Raw genomic sequence first — 12,161 nt, 5'->3', positions numbered from 1 at the left:
TGCTGCCTTGTTTCTTGTCTTGCTCTTAGATTGTGAGTACCTGTTCGTCCTGAGGCTGTGAAAAAATTGGTAAATTGGTAGCAAGTTACAGACATTCATGTCAGGAAAAAGTAACCTCAGAGCTCTTTATACATTTCAGTGAAAACCTTCAAGTCTTGTGTTCAAATGGCCCGGTTAGAAAAGTATTAATAACATCAATGAATTGGTTTTTGCACAGACTTGCTTAATTTGAAATTTTCTATTTTTTTTAATCAAAAAATTAAAAGCTGATGTTCTCTTTCCCATCTCTATGAAAAAAGAACTCTCCTTTTTGCCACTTTTTGATTTCTGTAGTGGAAATAAGGTGGAGGAGGGTAAGGTAATAGGATGAAAAGTTAAACCATTTCTTAAAAGTGAAAACATTTTCTCTTGTCTAGAAGATGACTTAAAAATAAATGGGAAAATTAATGTATTTGAGGTCCTTAAAAACATTTCTAGATAATAATTATAAAATTTCAACCGGAGCTAATCCATTACATAAATGCTTTCCTACTTAGCATGGCATTTAAATTCATTGGCAACTTCAAGAAAACATCTAATCCTATTGATTTAAGCAAGTGTCTAAACTTGCCTAAATGTACTGCTGAATGGGGATGGAGTTAAGCTTTTGGATCTAAGCTCCAAATAGAATTTAATTTTGTATCATCTTAAATCACATCAGCAGCTTTTAGACTTCAGTGAGATTTATTCATCTGCTTAATTACGTATAGACTGAAGTATTTTAGATAATTCAAGTCCAGGAATATCTGGAGAAAAAAACAGTCCCTATCTTCCATTGGTATAAAACACTTTGAAAGTTCTAAACTGCTTTATACTGAGATTAGGTCTTATGAGTGTACTTAAATAAACACTGAATATTCCATTTAGGAAAATGCTTTATACACATTTGAAGGAGCTATAACAATGGTGATTTTTGTTCTTCTACTACTACTACAAAGAAAACAACCAATCAAAACCAAAACTGACTCATTTTAAATTATTTTAAATTCTAAAATGTAGCTGTTGCTTTTTAAAATATTTTTATTTTTAGCATCTATACTGTGTATACTATTCCCTTTTACCAAAATCCTAATGGCCTCTCACTACCTACATTATTCATCATTATCTGGCCACTATAAGTGGTGGCCTCCATCATCAATTATCACTGTGGTCAAGCAGCTAAAAAGCCTTTACAAGGTGATGAAAAATGAGAAAAAACTAAACACCACCCCCAAATGTGACTTAGAATGAGGGAAATAAAGCTCACATAGGCTGTAAATGGCAACTGTGTTTGTTAATTCCTCTTATGTGACTTCTTTATCGTTCAATGAAACAGTTTTAAATTGGGGTTCTGGATTTTTCATTTTGATTATAGAAATTTGCTTTTAAGTTCAGTATAGGCCTGCTTGGAGGTGCTTAGAACTATTTTTCTGGGTCAGGCACCATTGTCAGTATAATTTTATTTGAAATGCAGGCTATTTGGTTTATTTTAAAGCCCCCACTTTTTTAAAGTCTGTAAGTATTTCAGTGTTAAAATGTTTCTGGCTCTTATGGGAGTGGAGAGAAAGAGAAGTCCACACTGCATTTAATTCAATTTATAAATTGATAAATGCTTGGGAATGATAAAACTGCTTGCCTGCCAGCCTCTGATTCATCTGGATGGACTGCAGCTGATTTGGTTGGTCACTACTCTTCATGAAACCAGAAGGATCCCCCACAGGTTGAGCTTTGAAGCAGAAATTCCAGAAAAGATACAGATGAGCTCAGTTTTGTCAGACACAGGGCCAGAACTCAACCAGTCCTTTACCCATTTACTTTGGAGTTTCCTTCCCACTAAAGGTCTTTGACAGACTTGAGCCACCAACTCCAACTTCTGTCAGGGAAAGTCTGGTCCCTTGCTTTTTCTTTCTCAGTCACTCGCCGCTACACCAATATCTTAATTTCACAGAATCACAGAATCAGCTGAGTTGGATGGGTCCCATCAGGACCATCCAGTCCAGCTCCCAACCCTGCACAGGACAAGCCAAGGGACACACCAAGTGCCTGAGATTGTTGTCCAAATGCTTCTTCAACTCTGCCAGGCTTGGTGCTGTGGGCACTGCCCTGGGGAGCTGTTCCAGTGTCCAACCACCCTCTGAGTGAAAAACCTTTACCTGATATCCAAACTAAACCTCCCCTGGCACAGCTTCAGGCCATTCCCTTGGATCCCTTCTCTGGTCAGCAGAGAGAAGAGATCAGATTCCACCCCTCTGCCTCCCCTCACGAGGGAGCTTTAGACCACTGTGTTCAGAAAAAAAAGATTTCCATATGACATTGCTCCTCCAGTTGCACTTGACTGTGGTAGACAATCTTTAAAAAAAATGAGGGATTTTTAAAGAAAAAAGGTGACATGAGGGGTAGAGTTATTTCAAAGGATGTGGGATTTTCAGCGAGTAAATTGCCTTTAAGAACAGTAATTTCATGCTGGCATACACTTGAGAGATTTAGAAATCCAGGTCAGTAATCCTCAAAAACATCCTTTTGGTAAACAATAAAGGCATGAGCTCGTTTGTCAGCAAGCGCAGGGAGCAACAGCAAGGCTATCAAAATGGGAATGTGTCAGTCTGGTTGCAGCAAATAACACAGGGAAATGGAATTTGGGCAGCTAAAAATAACTGTTGGCACGCTGGCTGGACTCTTATGAGTGAGTCCAACTACAAGCCAGTGAGCATTTATTGGATGATAAACAGCAAAATACTTCTATTATAGTCACAGTTTGGGATGCAGCTGACAGAGCAGAGGCACAGGCTGTGGGGCTGCAGTGGCTTTTCCAGGACCAGCAGCCAGATTGCTGTTCAGGTGTCCTCCAAGCTGGGCAGCTGGGCAGGCTCCACACAACCACCTGCTGCATGACAGCTGATCAGCTGTTTCCAGAAAAAAAACTCCCTTTTCCCTTTGAAATTGAGATACATTTTCTAGGAATAGTACAGCAGCTTGCTCTGTGGAGTGGCTCCCAAAACATGTGCCACCACAGCCAGCATCATCTCAGAGGGAAAATGTGGCGGAGAAACCTTCACTCTGTTCAGGACGGCCTCAGGACCCCCTCAGGACGGGCAGATGTGAGAGCTGCAGGCACTGGGCTGGTGTGGCTACAGGAAAGGGGGGAAATTCAGCCCCATGAGGGTCTCACAACCAGGACTGCTTGGGGAACTTGCCCCAGGGCTTGTGGCTTGGCAAAGCTGGAGAAGCCCCAGATTTTCCTTAGTAACCAAATGCCTCAAAGGAAAAAAAAAATGTTTCTCAAAAAGGTGGTGGCGTAGAGAGAATTCAGGAAGTTCATTAAGAGTTACTTCAGTGTTCCTTTAGCACTTTGCCTGCTTCAAACCAGAGAGGAGAAGCTCAGGCCTCCTGTGCCTGGGGAAGGAGACCAGGCAGAGAAAACCTCCCACAGGCATTAAACTCACCCCACAACCATATGAGATCCCTGACTTTCTAGGACAGCAGGTCTCAAAGGTTTGGACCAGAAAATTGGCTCAGGATGAGATCCAGACTTTATTAAACCATAGGGACAGAGACAAGTTTCAGCAGATGTTAAAATCTTAAAGAAAATGATAATGCAGACACAACCCCCTGAGAATCTTACCCCATCTGCCACTGTCATCCAATCAGCCTTTCAGGTGGTTTAATTCCTCACTGATTACATGTGGAGAGGGAGCATTTGTTAAATCAGCCCACCTGGGAGAAGGCTTGTCCTGCTAGCAAGTACAGAGCTCAGGGCAGTCATGAGACTCTTCACTCTACATGTGAGATAGTTGTACAAAGAGTTTCCTTTAGACTCAGGATTGCAACCAATTGCAACCAATGCAGAGATGGATATTTAGTGACTTATTTTTGATTTATGGTTCAGGGAGCAGGAAAAGAACATCATCCAATGACAGAAAGGAAGAAAAAAAAAACCCAAAACCAACCAGGATTCATCTCATGCTTACCAGCAAATCCCCATGCCTCAAGCAGAGGAATTTTAGGTAATTAATTTAAATCTTGTTTTGTTGCTGGATGGTGCTTGGGAAAGGCAAGTTTGTGCTCAGTTTTCCTTAAGGCTAAGTTTGTTTGGAAGCTCATTTATACCTGTCTTCAGGCTCTTTTTTAGGGAAGTCTTTCAAAATGTTGATAATACAAGTATAACAGTCATCACCTACAGCTGTGTCTCATCTATTTTAAGAGCTTTGTCTAAGTATGGGTTGCTGGATTTGACTCATAGGTTAGAGTACATCTGCACTAGCAAGCATAGCCCAATAAGAATAAATATGTAGGTCATGGTATCTGATGCTGTTGACCTGATGTCCATGTTATATTTCAGGATTTTCTTTGAACCAGTTGTATTCTGGTCACATGGGCTGAGGGCCAGTTAGTGGCTAGTTTTGCTTAATTGTTTGTTTAATTAATGCATTTAAGTTAATCTGCAAAGCGTCCATTCCTTCATGCAGAGTGCTCTATGAAGTCAATTGTAGGTAGTGGGAAGAGCTGAATTGCTTCAGAACTGTACTCCTGATCTTAAACAAAACTTTGGTGTTGAAAACATCTTTTGGGCTTTGGTATATTCCAGTGAGCTTGTAACAGCTCGCTGCAAGAAAAGAAAAGTAGGATATTTTTAGTACCCAGCCCCAAATGACAATTGCTGTGAGACATAAAGGCCTCCCCTGTATTTTCACAAGTCTCAGTGTCTTTAATTCTGACCCTCATCTTCCTCTTTAACCACCACACTGTTACATAGCATCCCCTCAACACTTTTGTCAAAACCTAAAAAATCACAGTTTAAAAGGCTTGTTTCCTTTGAATAGATTGAGATAAATATGGGAGTGTTTTTAGGTGGGCACTGTCTGAGGGAGCCACGTCACCAACACTGAGATCAGCAATTATGCAATTGTGACTTGGAGAAGTATTGTGGAAGCAAACTGGAGCTGCTGGAGTGGCTAAACTGGGAGAAAGGGCTGGGACAGAAATGGATTCAGCCACTGCTCAGAGGAGGAACCACACTGAATAAATCCAGTCTTTTGGAAACTCTACATCTAGATTTTTCACGACAGGCCTGCTTTTAAACAAAGTTTTGAAAGTCTTCTGTAACAGAGTTCTCACCAAAATAAATTCATTCCTGTATGGGAATTAATTGCAATACATTTCCCAGTGTAGTCAGTGTTAAAAATATCATGGGAAGCCACAAGAGATTGGGCTACATTTTGAGATCTTTTCTTGTAACTGCTGCAGACAGGGAAGCTGCCATTTCCATTAAGATTGAGACTTCATTGCTGCTTTTAACTACAGAGTGATTACACTTCCCCCTGGCACACTGCATATTATTATGAACATTTTATATGACTATTCTGAATAGTCATCATTAATTCTTTTAGATTTCTAAGTGTTAGGCATCAAAGACTGACAATATAGACTGATGCTAGAAGATTTTTTCAAATCTGAGTTCTTGTAAATGACCATATTTGCCTGTCAGTAGCTACTTATAAGTTTTGCCTAAGTTCTAAAAAGCATCTTGAGAAGTCTATTTTTATTATTAAGTTCTGCCAAAAGTTGATAATTATAGAAAGAAAAAAACTATGTTAAGAGAGAATTTTTTTCAAAAACAGTTCAGTTTAATTTGAGAACAGTTCAATTCAGCAACAGGAATATGAATTTATAGTTTTTAGACATATTGAGATTTTTCTATCATCTAAGCCAATTTAGAATTTTAGAGACTTCAAAAATAAACTTGAATTATTGTTCATCTAATTCTTGGTGTCAGTTACCATGTATCCTGGGTGAAGGTTTCAGTGCTTGTGAGGAAAGTTGTGGCAATTATCTGGTTCCTTTGTGACAATAATTTCCTTCCTGAGGGACAGCTTTGCCAGACTTGAATGTGAGCACATCTTTGCATCTTATACTGTTCTGCTGCCCTCTGAAAATTTCCAGTGATTACTAATCCCTGGGACTTATTGCACAGACACTGCTGCACACTAGCAAAGCCCCTGTCTCAAAAGCAGAACTTGGCACTAATACATAATTTGAGGCAAAATTCCCTTTCATTTCAGTGGGAGAAGGGATTTCTTATTTTTCTTGTCTCTGAGTCCATAGCACCTGAAATAAATCAGTATATTAGAAAGTGCTACAGAGAGCAGATTGAGGAAGGCTACGTCCCTGAACAAACATCCTGAACTCTGAATAAAGAAAAGCCAATCCAAACACCCTAAAACCCATCTGACTTCTTAAGATGGATAATAGACTAGAGTGGCTACCTAACTTTTGCAGTCCTCGGTGGCCTTTCACAATTTGCTTTTAGTTTGGCAGATTGGTGAGATGTGAAAATCCTGAAGTTGCAGCCATAAATAATGCAGACTAACAAAACTGGGACTGTACAAACAGGACACTTTGGTTTTCAAAATTGTTTTAAAAAACTCTCCAATGCTATGTGTGGTCTGATAGCCTAGGATTGAGGGTGGCCCTGAGCTCAGTGCAGTTTGGACAGCCCAGCTTTTCTCATATCTCTGGTTTTTACAACAGGGAGAAAGACACAGCACTTCTAGGAGCAATGGCAAAGCAGCAGCAATTTCATTTTTAGGGGCATGTTCAGTCTCCACCTCAGGGTGATCCCACGACTCCACTTGAATCTGATTCATTCACTTTTTCAGTGTATTGAACACTGCCAGCTGGAGCTCCTTCACTGAACAGCCACATCTCCTCAGTACTCCCACTATCATCCACTAGGAATTTCTGGAATCAGAATTGCTTATGTCACTGCATATGCTTTTCCTGCGTGTTTAGCTTTTTTTTTTTTTTTTTGCTTTGATTTTTACCTAATGCTGGGAAAGAACAATCAAATTATAATCAATTTTGGGGTAAATCAAAATCATATTTCAGTCTCTTATATGATGTAAACAGGTTTCAAATAATTGAGCATTAGGATAGCGAAATCATTCTAATTGGAGTTTTAAAGTAATCTGAGAAAACTTACACCAAAGTCTCATAAAGAACCAAAGCCAACAGGGAACGCGCTAATACTGTCCAATCATTTTTTCTGTTGCTACAGTGGTGTCCATTTCAAGCACTCCAAATACATGACTCAGACTGCAAAGCCCAAGGCTTTCATTAAAATAACAATATTTGCAAGATGTGAAATGTTACTGTAAGGGAAAGAGAGTCACTTCTTCTAAAGTTTTTATCCTAGATAAAATTCAATAATTGTCTATTGAATTTTATTCAGCAGCACATTGCCATTATTGAGTACGTTTAGAGAGCATTAATTTTCCTAATATACCTACACCCATGTAAGGATAAATGTGGAGAGGAATAATAATTTCAGCAGCATCTACTGCTCAGTCTGATCTTGCTGCCTGTTCTAGCATGTGCTTGTCCAGGCACAACTTATGCATACAAGCACAATTGTAACCCTGCTGGCGTGTCCAGTGGGACAAAGGAGGCAGAAAACCACACTGCAGCAAATACTTAAATTGCTAGTAAATTTTGTATTTGAATTTGCACTGTTCAGGAATAGGTATCTTCTGGATTATCCAGTTTTTCAATGTATGCAGTAGAAAATTAAAGCAGGAATGAAAGGAAGATGTTCCTGGTTGACAAGGCTCCTGCTACAAGCAAAGGTTTATATCTACCAGCAAACATCGGAGCCATTGCAGAGGTAGAGAGTTACTTTTCCTGGATGGGCCAGAATACATCTTCAGGTTAGCCCACAGGAATAATAGCCAATGCAACTTTACAGAAGTTAGATGCTTGATTCCAGCCTTGCTCAGAGGATTTTATGTCAGCATAACTCTGTAGACTTCATTACAATTTTTTGTGACTGTACCAGCATGAAGCTGAGCCCAGCAGTATATGTCCATGTCACAGGGATTTAAAGTTGAGACCTTCCTTCAACCTCACACAATGGAGAAAGTCCTGTTTTCTCTTTTTTCCTTTTTATTTCAGGAGGAACATTAAAGTTCCATTGTTACAGGACTGCAACACAAAGAATGATAGATGTAATCAAAGGGTGTTTTATCTTCTTTTATTTTTTTTCCTTATTAGAAAAGTCAGCAGTTCTGCAGCGCTGATTCCTGAAGGTGTATAGCACTAACTGTGTTACTACAGCAACAGACAGCACTGGCAGGACCCAGTTATAGATGAACTGGGTCCTTTTGCAAGATCACAACCAAAATGGTGGCAATAAATCTGCTGAATGTAAAGTTGGTGGGATTAGAAGGTTAACAGGATAAATACAATACAGGAAAGCACCTTATTTTACAAGGAATCTTTTGCAGCGCTTTACAGCCTCTCAAGTCAAAGCAGGTGGGAGAAATTAAATCAGTCCTTCACAAAGGCTTGTCCCATCTCCTGTTTAGGGACTGAGGCAGATCTCTGAGCAGGTAGCTATTCCACAGGAGCAGGAAGGGATATGTCTGAGGGAAGGACAGGAATTCCAAATAAGACATAATGCAAACTGCCTCATCTTGGATCAGCAGCTTCCTACCAAATCAGACTGCTCTGCTTTGTTCTCCACCTCCTCAGAGGATGTATATAACAAACACATAGGGGAAAAAGGGCAATCTCACCTTCCTTTTCCCTCCCTGCCCTTCATTCCTCTTCCTCCATGAGAGACACAGGATCTCTATTCTTGCTAAAGCACCTTCACAATAAATATTAGATTTGTTTCCAGCCCTGAGCCCATATAGACACCTTAATGCATTCCAGCTTTCAAAAGCACACAGTAAAGTGAGCCATTATGATCTGAGCTCTTTAGGGAGGCTGATTGTAAGTTCTATTTACTAGTACCCAGTCCATGCTAGTGTTTATGATGCAGAAATACTTTAAAAATCGTGCCAGCACATTTACTAGCAGAAAAGCTGCTTAGGCTGGGCCAAGCTTGCTTGTAGCAAGAGAGGTTAGGAAGAAATGGGGGATAAAATAACGAGCACAAAGCATTATGTCAGTGAAACTGTATCTAATTTAGCTCCAATTACTGATATTGGGGCTTCTTCTCTTCTGCCTTTTTCTGTACAGGGTGAGAAAGGAGCATACCCTAGAACAATCCTGCTGCCAGCGACAGTTTCACTTTAGCTTTGTCTCATCAAAGGCAAGATGAAAGCCAGCAGAGTGGCTATGAAGAGCTAAATTTCTGAAGAACAATGGCATTGTGTTGAATTAGGGCCACAGCATTGAATTCCAGAAGCTTTTTAAAGTTATTATGTATTAACTGAGCCACTGTATCTGCATGTGACTGTGCTTGGAGATTGCCTCAAGACCTCTGTGTCTGAGCTTAAGCAATAATGAATGAGGTTGAGGCTCATGCATTTTGCCTTGACTTTGAGAGTGAAAAAATCCCAACCTGTGATGGAGAATGGTGTCAGCTGAGGAGATTGGTGGTAACTTGTTAAGCCTTTCTGACTCATCTGTGTCAAATCTCCTGCCTGTGCCCTTAGCTGCAGTTAACTGGACTTTGGGGCAGATAGAGAAATAAATGCAGAGACTGAGGAAAAAAAAAATACCCAGCACTCCAAACACACTTGGCTACTCAAAAACGTGCCTGGGAAAAAAATGCTCAGTTAAAAGAGACACCTAAATTATTCACCAACTTTTTAAAGTTTTACACTCTCTGTCATTGATTTCTGACTCTGGCATATTCATCATCATATGACATGTTATTGAATTACTGACTCTCACCAAACTGAAACAAACTGGTCAATTCTTTATGTTCTTAGGAGAAACAGAAAAACAGAGAGGCTGATCTCTGCATTATCCCACTTCAACCCTGTTTATCTTGTTCTTTCAAACTGTTGCAAGTTATTCAAATGAATATTTAGGTGTTGAATACCTCCAGCTTTCATTCAGGTGTCAAAGGACTGACCAGGTTAAACCTTTCCATAATTTAAGGTCCTTAAAAATATGGAGTGACTCTTGGAAAGTAGAATAGGATTCACTTCACAGAAATTCACTGTATATTTTACTATCTCCATTATAAAAGTCTAATCTAGATAATTCTATAGTTATCTGATAAAAATAACCCTTTCAGAGAGTAATGTATAAATCATTTCAGATATTTGGGTGAAAAAAAACATAAATGCTCTCCACTTCCTCTTGAGAGTCTCAACAGCTCACATTACAGGTTTTTTTGCTTTCTTTGAATTAAAAAGCCTTACTTAAATTGTGGCAAGGCTTTGCATATATTCATCATTTTCCATCTGGAAAGTCTTCCATTATTAATACATAAGCTGAGCTCAAGTAGAAAAATACATTTTCTCCTATTTTATGTGAGGCACAAAGGCTGCTTTCTGAAGATGCATTCATCAAAGGGGCATTCCTTTAATGAATTGCTTGTGCTGTGAATATTCCCTGCTCCCTTGTCACCCTGTGTGACCAGAGTGTGCTTCACTGGAGGGCACTGCCTAATTTGATGGAGGTAGAAGAGCCTCTCTCTGCACAGGTTCTAATGGATTTCCCTCATTCCCAGGCTCTTGGCCTCTTGCTGATCCTCCTGCCCTCCAATTGTGCTTCATGAGAGAGCTCTTGGTATTGCTGAGGTTGGAGGAGCTGCTGTCAGGGCTGAAAGAAACCATTCACCAGCTATGGGAAAAGATTCCAGAGCCCCAAAAAGGTGTCCACACTGTGTCATTGTGGTTGAAAAGAGCCTTTTGCAGAGCTGGGCATCACATGCAAATTTCCTGAGACTTAAACTCAATTCCATTCATCTTCCCCAATTAATGATTTTATGCACAGAACAATAGCCAGTGTTCTGGACAGTAGAGAGACAACAAAATGGCAAGTCTATTTGTCTGCTTCTTTGCTTCTTGTGCATGGGAGCTGTGAGCACTCACAGAGCCTGTAATACCAAGATTTATTTAAACTGGGAAGTTCATAAGGCCTTGATCAAAACAAACATAATTCCATTCATTGAGCAGGATCACGGGAGTGCACTGAACTGATATTGATCTGATTATGGCAGTATCTGGATTAAACATTCTGATCCTGAAGGTTTAAGATGTTCAAGATTAAGGAAAAAAAGCAGAGACAAGACCCAGTAGTATACAGAGTGCTGGATAGCTTTTTGTATTCTCCTCTTTTCCTCCCTTTTTTAAAGCTTCTTCCCTTCTGAGCTTGAAATATTAAAGACTACAAGCTGTTCTGCATAGCTGGAAACCTGCAGACACAAAACAATGTAGATATGCTTGTGTCAGTTATACCTTGCTCCATTTATTAAAATACTGTTTTAAGTATGTCTGGTTTAAATCCACCTTTCATTATTTAGTTGTTTTTATTTTTTTTTTCACTTGGGTCTAAGTGTGCCTGTATTATAGAGCAACCTTGTGTTTTTCTGTGATATAAATACCTCATTTATGTTTTCACATTATCTATTAGTGTTTATCTCTTAAAGAGGGCCAATGGAACAGATCTAGTGAAATGTACGGTTGCAGGGTAAATAAGCATTTATTGTGCATTTCTTCCTCAAACTTTATGAGCTGCTTCAATGTAATTAGTATATAAGCTAATTTTAAAGGTCTTGGCTTAAAAAAATCCAAAAAACCAAAAGCTTGACAGTTACAAAGAGTTCTTTTCAGAGAAAGATAAGAGTTATAATTTTCTACAACCCCTTTCAATATTAGACTATGAAGCTAAGTGTATCCAGAATTTACTGGTAGCACAGGATTATTAGTAATATCCTTTAAACTTCCAGCTATAAAAAGCCAAATGGCATAAGTGAATTGTCACAATATCTACTGGAGGAAAAAGGTCTTAGGTCTCCCCTTCTTAATGCAGACCACATAGGTCTAGCTCTGATTTTATTCTGCTGTGGAGCACCAGATCACTTTTTTTAAGGCAGCTCATACTTGTGTCACTCACCACTCCTACCCTGACTGGCCATTTCGAGCTCATTTGCCATTTCTGGATCCCCAAAAACCAGAATCATCTCCTGTGGTGCCCTGGCCACCTTGGCCTCTCCTGTCCTGCATCCTCTCATGTCCCAATGCCCAGCCAGCACCTCCCTGTTGCCCCCGGCTCTCCTGAAACTTTTGGCATACAGGAGCTGCAGTGAAATCACTGAGTAATGCTGCTCCCCAAAAATATCTACCCAAAGACTTCGAGATGTGCCTCTTTCTTTACTACTCCAGAGATTGTATCTAATTCAGTTG

General features: G+C 39.7%; 1 long non-coding RNA gene across 1 annotated transcript; it reads left to right on the top strand.

The window, feature by feature from the left end:
- Window positions 1–3,741: 3,741 nt before the first annotated feature.
- Window positions 3,742–11,291, top strand: LOC135445025 (uncharacterized). The gene is made up of 3 exons (XR_010439430.1): window positions 3,742–3,800; window positions 3,905–4,022; window positions 9,037–11,291. It is a non-coding gene; the product is annotated as an uncharacterized LOC135445025 (long non-coding RNA).
- Window positions 11,292–12,161: the final 870 nt, after the last annotated feature.

This window comes from Zonotrichia leucophrys, chromosome 3, assembly GCF_028769735.1.
Source record: "Zonotrichia leucophrys gambelii isolate GWCS_2022_RI chromosome 3, RI_Zleu_2.0, whole genome shotgun sequence".
Taxonomy (NCBI): domain Eukaryota; kingdom Metazoa; phylum Chordata; class Aves; order Passeriformes; family Passerellidae; genus Zonotrichia; species Zonotrichia leucophrys.
This window is presented reverse-complemented; position numbering and strand designations above follow the sequence as displayed.